This window comes from Octopus sinensis, linkage group LG6 (assembly GCF_006345805.1).
Source record: "Octopus sinensis linkage group LG6, ASM634580v1, whole genome shotgun sequence".
NCBI lineage: Eukaryota > Metazoa > Mollusca > Cephalopoda > Octopoda > Octopodidae > Octopus > Octopus sinensis.
Genome location: NC_043002.1, coordinates 60,002,061 through 60,020,154, shown reverse-complemented (window position 1 = coordinate 60,020,154; position 18,094 = coordinate 60,002,061).

Sequence of the window (18,094 nt, the reverse complement as noted above, 5' to 3'; positions counted from 1 at the left end):
GTGATATCGCAAAGGTTGAACAAGCACCTGGACGAAAACAACCTGTTTCCAGAAAAGCAGAATGGATGCCGCAAAGGCTCATATGGCTGTAAAGATCAACTAATGATTAATAAAGCCATAACTGAAGACAGCCACAGAAAGAAGAAAGGCCTCAGTATGGCCTGGATCGAATACAAAAAGGCGTTTGATAGCATCCCCCACACATGGATCCTCTAAACACTAGCCATTAACAAAGTAGCACCAACAATTATAAAATTCATAGGGCCCCCTATGAATAAATGGCAAACAGTCCTACAGCTCCAAACAAAAGAGGGACTCATGAAAACCAAAGCCATCCCCAATAGAAGAGGAATATTCCAGGGAGACACGCTCTCTCCACTCCTTTTCTGCTTGGCACTGTCACCTCTATCTAATATGCTAAATAGAACTGGATGCGGATATAAATGTTACAGCAAAACGATCAGCCACCTTTTATATATGGATGACCTAAAACTATACGCTGCAAATGACAAACAGCTGGAAACACCATTAAAGACAGTTCATGGATTTACCAAAGAAATAGATATGAAATTTGGATTAGAAAAATGCGCCAAAGTAACCCTGAAAAGAGGAAAACTAGTTAAGAGTAACAACATCACACTAGATAAAACCAATGAAATAAAAGAATTAGACCAAAGCCAAACTGACAAATACTTAGGAATCTATGAACTAGATAAGACACAACACACACAAATGAAAGAGAAAATAAAAAAAAGAATATTGTAGACGAGTTAGATCAATACTAAAAACAGAGCTCAATGCTAAAAACAAGATAATAGGTGTTAACACTTTATCTGTCCCAGTTATAAGTTACAGCTATAATATCCTTAACTGGACACTAAATGAACTGACCAAAATAGATAGGAAAACAAGAAAAATTATGACAGGATCTAGGATGCATCACCCAAAATCTGACATAGAAAGACTATATATACAACGTATAGAAGGTGGTAGAGGCCTTATACAGCTGGAAAACTACTATAAAATAACCACCATAGGACGGCAAAAATATCTACTTCAGAAGGAAGAAAAACTGATACAAATAGCGGCAAAACAAAAAACTGTTCTCAGTATTTAAGGAAGCTGACATATACAAACAAGAAATCATACCACCTAAAAAACATGAAGAAGAAGAAGATGAAGAAACAAGAAAAACTATAAAACAAATGAAATCCAAACTAAAACTACAACAGCAAAGAACCATGATAAAACGATAGCAAGAAAAGCCCCTTCATGGTAAATACTGGACTATACTAAATGCAAAAGAAATAGACAAAGAAAAATCCCAGCAATGGTTGGAGAAGCTCAGCACTCAAAGCAGAGACAGAGGGATTTTTAATTGCAGCACAAGACCAAAGCCACCCCACCAGAAATTACCAAAAACATGTAATGAAAAGAAATATAATAAGTAACTGCAGAATATGTGGAGATGGACAAGAAACAATAAATCATATTATCTCTAGCTGCCCAGTCCTGGCTAAGAAGGAATATATTCACAGACATGACAGAGTTGGAACCTACATACACTGGAATCTATGCCAACATTATGGAATAACAACAGAAAAAAGATGGTATAGGCACACACCAGAAAAGGTCACAGAAAACGAGAAAGCAACCATACTCTGGGATATGCCGATGCACACAGATAGAGAAATTAAGACCAACAGACCAGATATAGTTGTCAGAGATCATGAAGAAAAAAAAATGCTTTCTAATTGATGTATCAATACCGGCAGATGACAACGTGTCTCTAAAAGAAATGGAGAAATTTTCAAAATACAAAGACCTGGAAATAGAGGTAACCAGAATGTGGAATCTAAAAACAGAAACAATTCCTCTCATAGTAGGTGCATTAGGCATGATAAAAAATATTCAGACAAATACATAACAAAAACACCAGGACTTACAAACACATATAACATACAGAAAATTGCACTGCCAGGCAAAGCACACATCCTACGCAGAACACTTTCCATACAATAACCATCAGAGCATCACAACAAATCACAGCACATACCCAAGGCACACAGAACTGCGCTCGGTAGTGAAGTAAAAGCACGCTATAAAAATAAAACTACTGAATAATAATAATAATAATAATAATAATAATAATAATAATAATAATAATAATAATAATAATAATAATAATAATAATATCTGAAATTTCAAAACATCTTAGAGCAACAGGAAGTCCCATGCAAGATTGATTTCATGCAAAAATGAGCATTATTAAGCACAGCGCATATCTTAAGGAAAGTATTATCTGCCTGGGTTTTTTTTTGTGACTTTATAGATGACTAAAGACTCCGGTGCATTTTTACTTCCACGGTGTTTCGAAGGAATAGTAGTAATAATAAATTATAATATAAAGGCAATAGATGAACTCAATACGAGATACAATCAAGAATAATAATAAAAAGAAAGCAAAGTAACATAATTTCAGCCGTCACAGAACTAGTCGCAACAGAAGCAAATGTCAATATGACCACACTAAATAAAATAACACATGTGCAAGCATCTGTGTCCAGGAAAGTAAGTGGATACTCCCTAAAATTTATCCAAATAAGAGAATCACAACCTAAAGAAACGCTTTGGAAAACTAATATAAAAAAAGAAATCGAATATAAAAGAAAGTATCTTTCAATCCTTAATGAAATTAGTAAACAAAACAAGATTGATAATCAACGAGGAAGAAAGAAAAATACTACAGGAATACAAAATATCAATGAAAGACCTAGGAGTGGCTGTGTGGCAAGTAGCCTGCTTACCAACCACATAGTTTCCGGTTTAGTCCCATTGCGTGGCAACTTGGGCAAGTGTCTTTTACTATAGCCTTCGGCCGACCAGAGCCTTGCGAGTGGATTTGGTAAACGGAAACTGAAAGAAGATATATATATAATATATATATATATATATATATATATATATATATATATATATGTGTGTGTGTGTGTGTGTGTGTGTGTGTGTGTGTGTGTGTGTGTGTGTGTGTGTATGTGTGTGTTTGTGTGTTTGTCCACCACCATCGCTTGACTACCGATGCTGGTGTGTTTATGTCCCCGTAACTGAGCGTTTCGGCAAAATAAACCCATAGAATAAGTACTAGGCTTGCCATGAATAAGTCCTGGGGTCGACGTGTTCGACTAAAGGCAGTGCTCCAGCATGGCCACAGTCAAATGACTGAAACAAGTAAAAGAATACTTCTGCTAACTCTAGATTTCGTCGCCAAAATACAAACAATCCGTCAGTATAGGAAACGCCAACAATTTTTTGAACAAATCAAACAGTTCAACTACAATCCCAAGCGATTCTACCAAGAACTTGTAAAATTAATATAAAGATCAATACAGTAAGTGGTGGATGAAATTTGAAAAGATTTATGGTCGCTAAAGGAGCACCTCAGAATAGATCAATTAAAACAAAAAACACATTACATGAACAACTCTGGAAGAGGTCACCGAGGCATAGCAAAAGATAATCAACTGGAAAGCGTTAGGGTATAGCATCGTCGCCAATATCTGGCTAAAATATTTAACAGGGATGCATAAGGTGCTGGTACAGAAGTTGAATGAGATGGTAACAGAGCTATAGGCAACATCTGGATGGTTCACAAGAAGGAAAATCATCCTAATTCCCTGATACAGCAAATATATAAGACCACATACCCAAACATTATCGCAGATAATGGCCAGACATCTTGAAGAAAACAACCTGTTTCAGGGGAACAGAATGGACGTTACAAATCTCATATGGCAGTATATATATCAATTAGTGCTCATCAAATCCATAACTGGAGGCTATCAGAAAAAAAAAACGCGTGACTTGAATTGATTACCGGAAGGCTTTTGGCAATATCTCCCACACATGGTTTCTAGAATCACTGGCCATGAACAATATAGCACCAGGGATAATAAAAATATATGGAAAACTACAACAGCTACAGACAAAAGAGGAAATCATAAAAACTAAACACATCCCCATTAGAAGAGGAATATTCCAAGGAGATACTCTCTCTCTACTCCTTTCCTCCCTGCCACAAACGGACCTTTAAGTGATATGCTAAACGGAACTTGATGTAGATACAACTGCTACGGTATATGGATGGTCTAAAACTGTATGCTACTATAAACAACGGGAAACATTACTACAGGCAGTGTATATTTTTACCAAACAAATACATATGAAATTCTGATTACAAAAATCTGACAAACAACCTTGAATAGAGGAAAACTTGTTAAGAGTAACACTATCACGCTAAAGAAAGAAAATTAGAGAATTAGACCAAACCTAGACATACAAATACTTAGCAATCAATGAAGTAGAATTAGTGCAAAATACACAAACGAAAGAAAAGATAAGGGAGGAATATTACAGATGAGTTACATTACTATTGACAACAGTGCTGAATGCGAGAAACAAGATAATAGGCATGGATACACGAGCTGTTTAAGACAATAAAACACTAGGGATATCTTGATGGACAGTAATGAGTTAGAGAAGAGAAAATTTCAAGAGGTTTGGTCTGTTTACATTTCAGTTTTACAAGAGAGGGATGTAAAATAAAGAGCAATTTTATCCATCTGATCAATGTAGAAATGGGCAGGATTGCGATTTGTCTGAAATATCAGGGTAGTATTAGATCTTATAGTAATAGCAATGATGAAATGTTTTTCGTGGAAGGTATATATTCATTATATTACATTATTTTCATGAAGTCTAATGTGGGATGCTGAAGAAAACGTTCGAAAATGTTGCTTTGTAATGATTTTTCTGGAGATTTGTATCCTTAGTGAACAACATTGTGATGCCTTTGTTTATTTCCAGCAATTTGGGGTATGATTTCACTAAGTGGTAGTCAAACGTACAGTGTGATATTTTCGAATATTCTTCACCAACAACGGTAAAACGGCTTCTTTTCTGCATAAATGAGAAACTTTTATGATTTATAGTAAAAATATTTCAACACATTACATTCTAATTTCAAATCCACGAAGGTCAACTTTGCTTTCACCTTTTCGGAGTTAATAAAATTACAGAAACCAGGTGAGCACTGTTGTCGATGGCATCGATATTGGCGGCTTTTGGTCTAATTCAGAATCCGTCATTATTATGAAGACTTTTGCTTCAGCAGAATATGTATACGTAGAATTATCTAACAATATGTAGACATATCTAAGAATATGAGAGTAACATTTTTTTATTTCAATCAGTGTGGAATAGATGTAGTGAAGTTTATGCATTTCCATAATGACTAAAATCAGTCGATTGCTATCGAAAATGAACTTTCTTTACAGTTGTTATTCACAAATGGCGCTTATAACACAACAATACGCAATCACGCACGTACGCGCGCATGCACACGCATATATACATATATGAGTGTTTTTGTGAGCCTGTGTATGTGCGTGGTGTGCATCTTAGTATACCGATGTATTTACATATACAAATGTGTGTGTATATATATATATATAAATATATATATATATATATGTTGTGTGTGTGTGTGTGTGTGTGTGTGTGTGTGTGTGTGTGTGTGTGTGTATGTCTGTGTGGTGTTTGCGCATGTGTCTGCGTGCGAGTGTACGTGTGTTTTTGTGCACGCGATTGATTGGATGTACATTTGGGACTACACGATTCTGTAGAAATCGTACGGAAATAGGTACGCTTTTATGAACAGAAAATGAAGCGTACGTATTGAATTTTTTCTACCTTGTTAGGCAATATAAAAGGAAAGACATTTAACCATTTTATTCCACAAGTTAATAGAAAATCACTTCAAAAGATGCAAAGCGGAAACATTTCTCACGCTAAATTTACTTAAACTTCGAAACTGTGTTTTCAAAAAGAAGCTTAGATGCCGTTTCCAAAAAAGATATATATGCATCCACACACACATGCAAACACACACACGCACACACACATACACACACACGCATACACACACACATATCAGTATATATACATCTGTATATCTGCGTACATCACTACACATATATGCATATATATATATACATATATATATATATATATATATATATATATATATATATATATTATAAGCACATATGCATATACACATACATATATTTACACATGTATATGTATGTATATATATATATAGACGCAGACACATACACATACAAATGTAGGCGTGGTCTTGTTGTATGAAGCATGTGCTTTGCAAACAAATGTTTTCGGGTTCAGTCCTATTGTCTGGCACCATGGGCAAATGTTTTCTGTTATAGCATCGTGCCGACCAAATCCTTGTGAGTGGATTTGACAGACGGAAAATAAAGAATTCACGTTGTGTGTGTGCGTGTATGTATATATGGATGTATATATGTTTGTATGTATGCACGTATGTAAGAATACATATATATATATATATATATATTATATATATATATATATATATGTATATGTATGAAATTATATTTATATATATATATATATATATATATGTATATATATATATATATATATATATATATATATTATATATATATATATATATATATATATATATATATATACATATTAGTATGTATATGTATGTATATATATATGCATAGATGTATATTTATGGATGCATAAATCTTAGTGTGTTGAGAGAAAGGGAAATAGATATAGAGACACAGAGAGAAACTGTGTTCGCTCCCCCGCTGTTGGTGTGTTTCCATAGATTGGTGGCTCTCAAAAAGTGCCGCGTAGAATAAGTAATACACTTAACAAAAAATATGTTGCGGAGTCAACTCATACGACTAGAAATTCTTCGGGGCTGTGTTAGAGCATGGCTGCAGTGTAATGTCTGAAAAGGAAAGGTAAAAGGTATATATATATAAATATATATATGTATATATATATATATATATATATATATATTATATATATATATATATATATATATATATGGTATATTTTATATATTTCAGATTATGTCTATCACTCTGCAATGACTAAGGAAAATAATCTAATGAAGGAGCATATAAGCCTTCGACGGGAAAAAGATGACTTTCCTATCCACGCCAAAGACACGCGTACAATTAACGTAGTTCTCAGGGAGGTACAGCGTGACACAAGGTGACACGGCTGGACCTTTGAATTACAGGTACTGCTCATTTCTGCAAGCTGAGTGTGCTGGAGCAAGGTGAAGTAAAGTGCCTTGCTCAAGCACACAACGCGTCGACAGGAATCGAACTCACGACTTTACCATCACGAGTCGAATATCTTAAACCCCTGTGACACGCACCTTCTTGTTGTGGTAGTCAATATGCAGGCAGGACTACCATAATCTACCATGTCTCGCTTTAGACACATAGTGTAACGTGTTAGGAGTGCAAAGTGACAGCTGGTTCTCCGAAGAGATATCTCCGCCGTGAATGTTCAAGTCTGTCGTTTAAGACAAAAACCAGAAAGGAAGAACAACGTGTAAACTCGAATGAAAAATAAAAGCTAAAGCTTCCCTGAACTACTTATTCACAACCCTCAGTTAAAGGCTAATGGCACTAAGAGTGTGTATCTATGCGAGGGCATATGTTATTGTAATGTTTGTTTGGACAGGGAGGAATTTGTAATGCATCACATCTGCTATTCTCGTCGGATTGTGGTTATAATGTAAATGCGTTTTATTTTTGGATCGTTGTGCATCTAATGTCATGATATATGTGTGTAGTGAAGCCTAATGCCGTAACAAACGTTTCTTCCTTAGTGTCCCGCTGATATATATATTTTTTTCCTTTAGTGAAATAGATAATCTGTGGCTATCTGTCGTTTTACACTATATTTATCCTATGATATAGCTAAACCAGCTGTTTTGTGCTATTTGTGGTCTATTATGATTTATTTTCAGTTTTACAATGAGGGAGTAATGTCAGGAAGGACGGATATAATCTATGAAATACAGAAGATATTAGTTGCACACTAACATTTATGTTGTTGCTTTATTGTATTTAACAAATGAGGTGAATGCAAGCATTTTTCATATTTAGTTTCGTATTTATTATCTCTACGACACGTGATACGAAAAGTGGACAGGAGTTATCCGCCGTGGAATTCGTGATAGGCAACACATTTTGTCTGTGGTTTCTTACATTATTTTTGAGTAAGTTTTAGTGTTGTTATTTATGTTGACTTGTGTTGGCATTTAGGATGTTGGCATTAAGATGGATTTCGCTGAAGTTAATTTTAGTCTGTTGTTTTGGAGTAAGGTTCGAAGTTTTTTGGTGCAGGTTTGAACCCGTATCTGGAGAAGGGTTGAGATAAGTAATTACAATGTTATCTATGTGTGTTGTTGTGCATTGTATATATATGTTTTTTTAATGTGTGTAGGAAAATTGTATACATAGTTATATGCTAGGCGGTGTATAATCCATGAATGTGGGACATATGTGACGATCTGTTTATCTCTGTTGGTATACTAAAGGAAGTTTGACTATTTTTTGATTTGTCGGCAACTGAGTGAGTAAACTGTATTGTTGGTGCGAATGAGAGTTCGAGTGGTATATGTGAATTATATCTTTATACATTTATGCATTTGAAATTTTACGAACGTTTTGTGAGTTGCGTTTCATAGTACTTGTATTAGGGGGTTTGTTTCCGTCGAAAAAATGAAAGGGAGATGTATGGTTTAGTAATACCGAGGTCGAGGTAATTTGGATTTTATGAGCCCGTGCATAATAGCTGATAGATTTCTGGGGTGCTGTTTCATTTGCGATAAATCAGTTAAGATGTATTAGGGTTTTAACTGTTTTACGATATTTAATTTCAGACTTTGGCGTGGGTTTTCTTTTTGCTTCAAGTTATATGTGCTTTCTGCTTGTGTTGAAGCTATGTACAGCTTGTGGGGTCTTTGAGTTTGGGGATTTCCCTATTGTTACACAAAAAAGATCAAAGTCATTGTGCAATTGGAATACACCACAGTTGGCGAGTTTAAACTTGTCTCTTTTGAATGATTCCTGATGGCTATCAATTTAGAAGAAAATATATTTGGTAATTGTCCACACTTGCTGTTGAAATGTAGCTATTTTCTCTGATATTTATTAGTGCTGCTAGTCATGTGTTGTGGTCGCTTATCGAATTGTTTATGATACTAACTGCATAGTATCCAATGTATATTCTTTGCGGTTGAAATATAAAGCACAAAATAATTTATAATTATCTCTCTACTTCACTATGTTTCCATAATCATGTTTTAAAGGTACATTTATAAATTATCATAGGACCATAAATTGAGAGAATTTAAAACATAAGGCAGTATTTTTTTTTACGCTACTCACCAAAAATCGTCATCAGTGAAATTTATTCAGATGCTTCTCATATTACTGTAAGGAAATGATCCCATATTGCTCTTATATTGTTATATTGTGAATATAACAGTGATCATGACTCTCGGTCATTCCTATAACCTTACCACGTTTAGCCAATCTGAAAGCAGCCAAAACACTTAAAGTGCCACATTTTCGATGCCCTCTAGCGTGGGGATGCGCTCCAAGCTAAAAATGCTCGAGACAAGCCATATGATACGATGGTGCAGATACATTTCACTCAAAGATGGGAAAGGTAATGGCATGGAATCTATACGTGCATGTAATCATTAACAGACAGAATTGTGTGTACATTTGTATCTGTTTGTGCATGTGCGTACGTGTCGTTATATATGCCGGAAAGCTGAAATCTACAAGTATTTTTCGATCTCTCTCTCTGTTTATTTTTCCCTTATTCCATTCTATCGAAGAAAGTAGGCTAGGAACGTAAAAGACTTTTTCATTTTTTCCCAAGCATCAAACTAATACACTGGGCTGTTGTTCATACACCTGTCTTCGTCTTCAATTTTCCTATAAATTTCAGCTATATATACACATATATATATATATATATAATATATATATATATACATATATATATATATATTATATAATATATATATATATATATATATATTATATGTGTGTGTGGTGTGTGTGTGTGTGTGTGTGTGTGTGTGTGTGTGTGTGTGTATGTATGTATGTATGTATGTATGTATGTAAGTATGTATGTATGTACGTATGTATGTATATATATATATATATATCGAGAGAGAGAGAGAGAGAAATAGATAGATTAAAATTTGATTTTATACCAAGTTGTAGAAAGTATAGGTTTAACGTGAATGAGAAGGATTAATTACTTAATGAATTTTAGTATGTTATATATTTATATGCTTATATTAACTGTCTTAAAAGCATGATGAAACAGTTCGACTTCGAAGTTACTCTCAGCCTTATTAATCTATGGATTCATAAGATTGAATCAAGGGCGCGAATACATGCATGCTTGGAATAACTGTAAGCCTATAATAGTAAATAATTGTATATAACACATTATTTCCATTTATTCCATTTATTTATTTAGACAAAGCAGAAGTGCGTGTGCCATAACCTTTTGAAGTAATCATGATAAGTCTTTAAATTATGTTAATAGTACTAAGTAGTTTATCATAAGGAATTGCCCATCGATTAATTACAGTTATTTACTTACTGATATGTTGTAAAGACCAACCAAATATTGCCCCGTATTGGGACTGACCATAATTCCGCTTTCGATATAATTGGTCAGTTGAATTTTAAAATAAAGGGCAAGCTAGTAATATCGTTATACAGGTAGGTATACATACATAAATAAATAAATAAATAATAAATGCATGGAAAAACAGTATATGTTGTAAGTGGCCCAAAACCCTTAGGACAGTGTATATAAAACAAACAAATAAATATGTAAACAAGCCCAATTCGAAGGAGTGAACAACACCAGCAGTGTCATTAAAACCTAGAGATAGATATTTGGATAATTGTAAATTAAGGCGGATGGGAGGTGGGGGAATAGGTAAATGCTTTATAAATTTGATTCCTGATAAACCATAAACACATGTTTATCTTTGTCATTGCCTGTAAGCTATGAGCAGAATATGCGTGCATATGTAAGTCCAGGGTTACCTTAGTAAAACAGATATTTTTATCCCTGAGACGGTTATTCCTACCTCTAACGCTACTAAACTTATACACCAACACACACACACACACATATATATATTATACATACATACATACATACATACATACATACATACATACATGCATACATACATATATATAATATATATTATATATATATATATATTAATATATATATATATATGTAGTATATATATATATATATATGTATGTATGTATACGTATATGTATACAAGGTTAGTAGCGGTAGAGGCTGGAATAACCGTCTAAGGGATAAAAGTATCCATTATATTACCAGTACAATTACCTATGTTTAATCCTGGACATACATATACAAGCATATTTTGCTCATAGGATACAGACAATGACAAAGATAAACATGAGGGAGATAGGCAGTCCGTCGCGGAGTAATTCTGAAGCAGACCCGTTCTTGGTCAGTGCATACAGCTTCAGGGATTGATGTGTAATCGATAAGCTCTATGTCAATCAAGATAACTCTTCCTGCTTTCGTCGTCTTCTTCTTCTTCTTCTTCTTCTTCTCGTTTCTTCTTCTTCTTCTTTTCTTCTTCTCTTCTCTTCTTTTCTCTTTTCTTCTTTTTCTTCTCCTTCTTCTTCTTCTTCTTTTCTTCTTCTCTTCTTCTTCTTCTTCTTCTTCTTTCTTCTTCTTCTTCTTCTTCTTCTCTTCTTCTTCTTCTTCTTCTTCTTCTTCTTCTTTTTTTTTTCTTCTTTTTCTTCATTCTTCTTCTTCTTCTTCTTTTCTTCTTTTCTTCTTCTTCTTATTCTTCTTCTTATTCTTCTTCTTCTTCTTCCTTATTCGTTTCTTACTTTTCATTGCCTTCACTCCTCCATCCACCCCTTTACCCCTCACTCATCTCTTCTTTGCTCTGACTGAGGAATGTCATTGTTTTCCTCTGACAATGTTTCATTGAGCAAGATCCGAGCTCCCACCTGTAATTCGGAAATTAGAATCTAAATGCAGAATCCGTTTCGTAGGAGTCGTTTAGTAATCAGATTTTTCGCCACCGTAGGGATTGCTATAAGGAATTTACATGAACCTAGCAGGACCCAAATTCAACAAGAAATGTTTACGGAAATTAATTAAACTTCGAGCACCCGTGTTAATTGTAAGTAAATTCGCAAACAATAACATTGTTAGAAGTACATAGTAAAGTATGGAATTCATTAGCAGTTTTGAAATAGAGGTTTTCTGAAGAGAACTGTTATTAAGTAAATATTTTAATTGGCATTCAAATGAAATGAATATTTGTGTTATTGCTCAAAAGCCTCTTAATAATGCCACCCTATCATCTATCTGTGTTCACACGTTCTGCGGATCTGTTATTGTGTGCGTGTACATGGGTATTTGCTGGTGTGTTTGTGATTATAACAGCGAAATTCCGAGTGGGAAAATGTGCACAATACTTCACTGTTAAAATTATTTTCCACCAAAGATTAAAGCAAAATTAAAATAGAACGTTTGCTTCGGTCAATGACTTTCAAATTGTTTTTCAAGCACTTATTTATTCTTATGTATATATAACCTAAACTATAATCATTCTAGAGTGATTAAAAACTATTACTGACGTTCTACAAAACATCAGAAAATCTGAAACTGAGAAGAAAAGTATATAAGTTTGTATATTAACGTGCTAATTGTTATTCAGCTGCCTGCAAGAAAATGTTAATTATATGGTCAATCAGTAATTATTTTCACAGCGCTATGATACGGAGCATATGATTTTGACTGCGTATACCTTCAGTAGATTTGAAATTATCTGGTAATGTGATATGCTTCTCTAATTCAACTTTTTTCAACACTGTTTTTGACCTTATTCGCTGGAATTACAAAATTCAATATGAATACATCAATTTCTCCGTAGTGTTGGTCTTATGAATATGAAAGATGTATCACTTCACTTGTATTTAAAGTTACCTTTTTAAGGACTTCAGCTTTTTCTAGCAGCTTAATTTTGGGCCCAGTTTTGGAGACATACCACTGTATGTCATTCTGAAATGATGGTCGTGTGTGAGATTAAATTTTGGTTATAAAGATTGCTGATAACCAAATGCCTTAATGGCTGATAGTAGTAGAGCTTGACTTAAAGAGATTCCAATATACGTTGATATACTGTGAATAAGCTAATGACCATGTTTTAAATTTGATTGAATCGGATTCCGTATATGATAAAATATACTTACTTTGTATTACCCTGAAGAATAACCATCAACGTAGACACTCGTCTCAGAGGAATTTTAATTAATATCAATTTCAGAGTTCAACATGGTATTGTAATTTTGTTATTGAAGTTGGGAATACATTTTTCTCTGTTCAACCGCTGAAAACGGATTTAAAGTCCCTCGCCATTGTTATAATCTTGACTCAATCAATTTCAAACACAACCTATCTTATAAATAATTTATCAAAGATTTATTAATGATACAAACTAGATTCTAAACTTAGACGAGAAGCTAAAATACACTTTTATACACGGCAAACCATTTTAAATTGGTGATCTTCTCAGTCGTCTTTTGGCTTGGCTCTATCTGTAGAAGTTTGCCAATATCTCTAGTGATCGATTTATTATCAAAATTAAATCTGAGAACAGTGGATAGTTGAATCTGTAATGTACTATCTATTTAGATGCATAACTTTACATCCTGAATGTAAATCCTAGTCAGATCGACTTCAGCCATTTATGATTTTGGAGCCGATAAATAGATACTTAGTGAGCACTTAGATCGACTGTACCCATTTCTCAATGCATACTATTACACGAAAGTATAGAAAATTTTACTGCCCTTCTTCTTCTTCTTCTTCTTCTTCTTCTTCTTCTTCTTCTTCTTCTTCTTCTTCTTCTTCATTATAATAATAATAATAATAATAATAATAATAATAATAATAATAATAATAATTATTATTATTATTATTATTATTATTTATTATTTATTATTCGCCTTCTTTTTCTTCCTATTCTTCTTCTTCCTATTCTTCTTCTCCTCCTCCTCCAACTCCACCTCCTTCTCTTCCAGATAACTTTTCAAAAGGTACCCGAGAATATTATCTTAATCCGCCAATGGTTCATTGAATCAGATATGGTTTCTATGAGTAGGGTCTTAGAAATTACGTACCAACAGTTGGAACCGATTCATGGGTAGGTTTAAAGGACGGGTTCTGAATTTCGGTATTATGCTGCAATTCGCAGAGGAAAATATGACAGGGCAGAGGGAAGTGTAAAATGATTCCTTTGGAGAATTGAATCGCGAATCACATATGCTATTAATAATAGTACAAATACACACGCACACACAAATGCACAAACACATACACACGCAAAAACACACACAGACAAACATACAGCTACATACCTGTATATAGATATATATCTATATATTCATTTATTCTTTCATTCTTTTCTTTGTTTCAGTCATTTGACTGCGGGTATGATGGAGCACCACCTATAGCCGAAGTAATCAACCCCAGGACATGTTATTTGTGAGCCTAGTACTTATTTTATCGGTCTGTTTTGCCGACCCGCTAATTTCCATCTACGTAAACGAACCAACATCAGTTATCAAGCTATGTTGTGGGGACAAATCATAGACACACACATGCATACATACATACATACATACATATATATATATAATAGATATATATATATTAATATATATATATATATATATATATATATATATATATATATTAATATTAAATTAATATATATATATATATATATATATATATATATTATATATATATTTTATATATAATATATATGTTTTGTGTGTGTTGTGTAATCCTCTAGGTGCAATCCTATGGTCATTATATATATATATATAAGTATATATATAGATATTATATATATATATATATATATATATATATATATTATATTATATATGTATATATATATATAAAATATTATTAGAGATAAAACCACTATTTTGCAAAACAAACAGGGAAAGACTTAATCAATACATAAAATTTTAAAAATAGTCAAAAAAACCGCCACTACAATAATAATGAGGGGAGATAAATTAATATTAATTTTAATATCAATTTAAAACCAGTAGTCCAGCATACAAAAATCTGAGGAGTCAGAAAAAATTCTAATATATGTGTATATTGGCAGGGCTTACTGCTAGGGAGTCGGCCATATGCTAGAAATAGACCATCAACGGTCAAACTACAAGGAAATTCTAGAGGAAAAATACAGCGAACACCAGAACCAATTTGGCGGGCATGACAGATGAAAATTATATAAAAAACAGAATTAAATGCATACCTCGGTTTCAGCCTAACAAGAGAATTACTTATGCAATCCAAATGTCCGTGCTTCGTCAGTGCATCCGTTCATAGTAATGTAAACGGAAAAGCTAACCCCAGCTTTCGTGCCGGTACAGACACGTGTGTAGCTTTACCGATTACACTAGTGATAAAATTTCAAATGTCTTGGCTCTGGCGCGCTAATAAATTTATGAGGCGAAGGGCTGCAGTAAATAATTCACTGCGGTTCGTGCCTAGTACTAGAGAATGTATTTATTTCAATATTTAAATAATAATGAGGGAGATAAATTAATATTAATTTTAATATCAATTTAAAACCAGTAGTCCAGCATACAAAAATCTGAGGAGTCAGAGAAAATTCTAATATATGTGTATATTGGCAGGGCTTACTGCTAGGGAGTCGGCCATATGCTAATATATATATACTTAAATATATATATATAATGACCATAGGATTGCACCTAGAGGATTACCCTCCGAGGCACAAGTCAGGGCGAGATTGTCTGTGGAAGGCTAGCAGTCGCCCATCTATACCGGCTTCGCCTCTCTACACCACCGATGTTATCCAAGGGAAAGGCAAAGGCCGATACAGCTTGGCACCAGTGATGTCGTAACTCATTTCTACAGCTGAATTAACTGAAACAACAGGAAATAAAGTGTCTTGTTCAAGAACACAACACACAGCCCAGTCCGGGAATCGAGCTCACAACCCCACGATTGTAAGCTCTACGCTCTAACCACTTATCCATGCGCCTTCACACACACACACCACGCATACACACACACACACACAACACACACACCACACACACAAACACACATACTATATATATATATATATATATATAATATATATATATATATATATATATATATATTTATATATATATAAATATTAATAGTTATCGCCAAGCTAACATGGCAGTCCAGGAAAATAGGACAAATGCTACTGTTAAATAGCTCCAAGAGTCCATCGTCTCTAGCTAGCTATGTGACACAGAAACCTGTGTCCATTATAACCTTCGAACAGAGAGATTTAGAAATAATATTTCGATATATTAATATTTCCGAGGCTATAGTAGAAGACACTTGCCCAAGGTACCACACAGCGGGACTGAACTTGGAAACATGTTGTTGGTAAACAAGCTACTTACCACACAGCTACTCCTGCACCCATAGTGACTCTATCATAGACGAAAAGGAGAGAAATAGAATCATTCTATTTACATGAGTTCAACAGTTCATTTCTACATTTCCTCCGATAGCTTTTTGACATACATAGTGTAATTGGTCGAGTAATAATTAGTGAAGCAACGCAACAATGTGTTACACAGTGATATATCACCGTCTAGTATGCCAAATCGATAGTTCAAATTATATAAACCATGCAGATCATGCAGACTGCGAATGGTAATCTTTACGGATTTATATTATTGGCATAAGTTTAGTTGGTTAATAATGTTATAGTAGACGTTAACATAAATAAACTCATATTAGAACTGGCAGAATCGTTCAGTTAAAGTTGTTTTCTAGTGAGGATGATGAGAGGCGAATTGCTGGCAAAGTTGAATATTCGCTGTAGCACCAGACAAAGGAAATGAAAAACGATGCATAAAAATATACGTCTCGCTGTCTTGTGAAACTATAATACCTGCAGAAAACTGCAGGTCTTACGGCTATCAACTTAAACTGCAAGTTGGCTAGTGAAAGTAATTTGTGTATCCGTTCAGTAACCCAAAATAACATCGTGGTACCGCGTCGTTGTTGATAAGTTGCATAGCTGTAATATTAGTTGAAATACTAATCAGGAAGGTTGATCTATAGTTAGTGTCGTTATTTGGTGATAAACTTTACAATAGCTGCTCTAAAAAAAGAAGCGATTCTTTCTTTTGTAATATCAGTCAGAACAGAACATTTTCTGATTACTTTATCCCAGGACGAAAAACTTAATTTCCGTTTTCTTTTTTAGTACATTATAAATATAATCTCCCCTATTCCCAATGAGGCCACACATACATATATACATACAAACGCAAACACACACACACACACCTATGTGTGCATATATATGTGTGTAAATATATATATATACAGGTTCATATCTGCATGTATATATACATACATGTGTGTGTATGTGTGCGTGTTTGTGTAGTATGGTGCTCATGTGTGTATCAGGATGCGTATGCGAAGGCACGTGGCCTAGTAGAAAGTGTATAGCTCGAAGGGTTGTAGTTTCGATTCTTAGCCATAGAGCTTCATTTTACTATCTCGAGCCCGTTGAGCTGTAAATGAGTATCGCTGCGATTGGCTGGCATCCTCACCGGAAGTAATGTTGGAGTGTCCGCTAAGTCTGCAAGATAGCATTATTTTTAGGCTGCAAAAATGCGTGAAAATGCAGTGTAACCAGGCGGTTTATAACCTCATACCTCATCCAGATGCGTATAGTTACAGGAAGTCTCACTCTCCGAACTTCCCAGGAAGTTCGCAGAATTTTCCACAAATTTTCATCAGCCCTGGAACTTTCATCCTCGGAACTTTCCAGAAGGTACTCGGAATTTTCCAGGAAGTCCCATCCTCAAATCTCTCATCCGACGAGGAGTTCTCGATAGGTAGGCAACCGACGAGGACTACTCGTGAAGTGCGCAACCGACGAGGACTGCTCTAGAGTTGTGCTATCGACCAGGAGTGTTACAGATGTGGGCAACCGACAAGGAGTGCTCGAGAATGGGGTTAAAACGACGGTTGAGCGCTCGAGACGGGGAGAAAAACGAAAGGATAG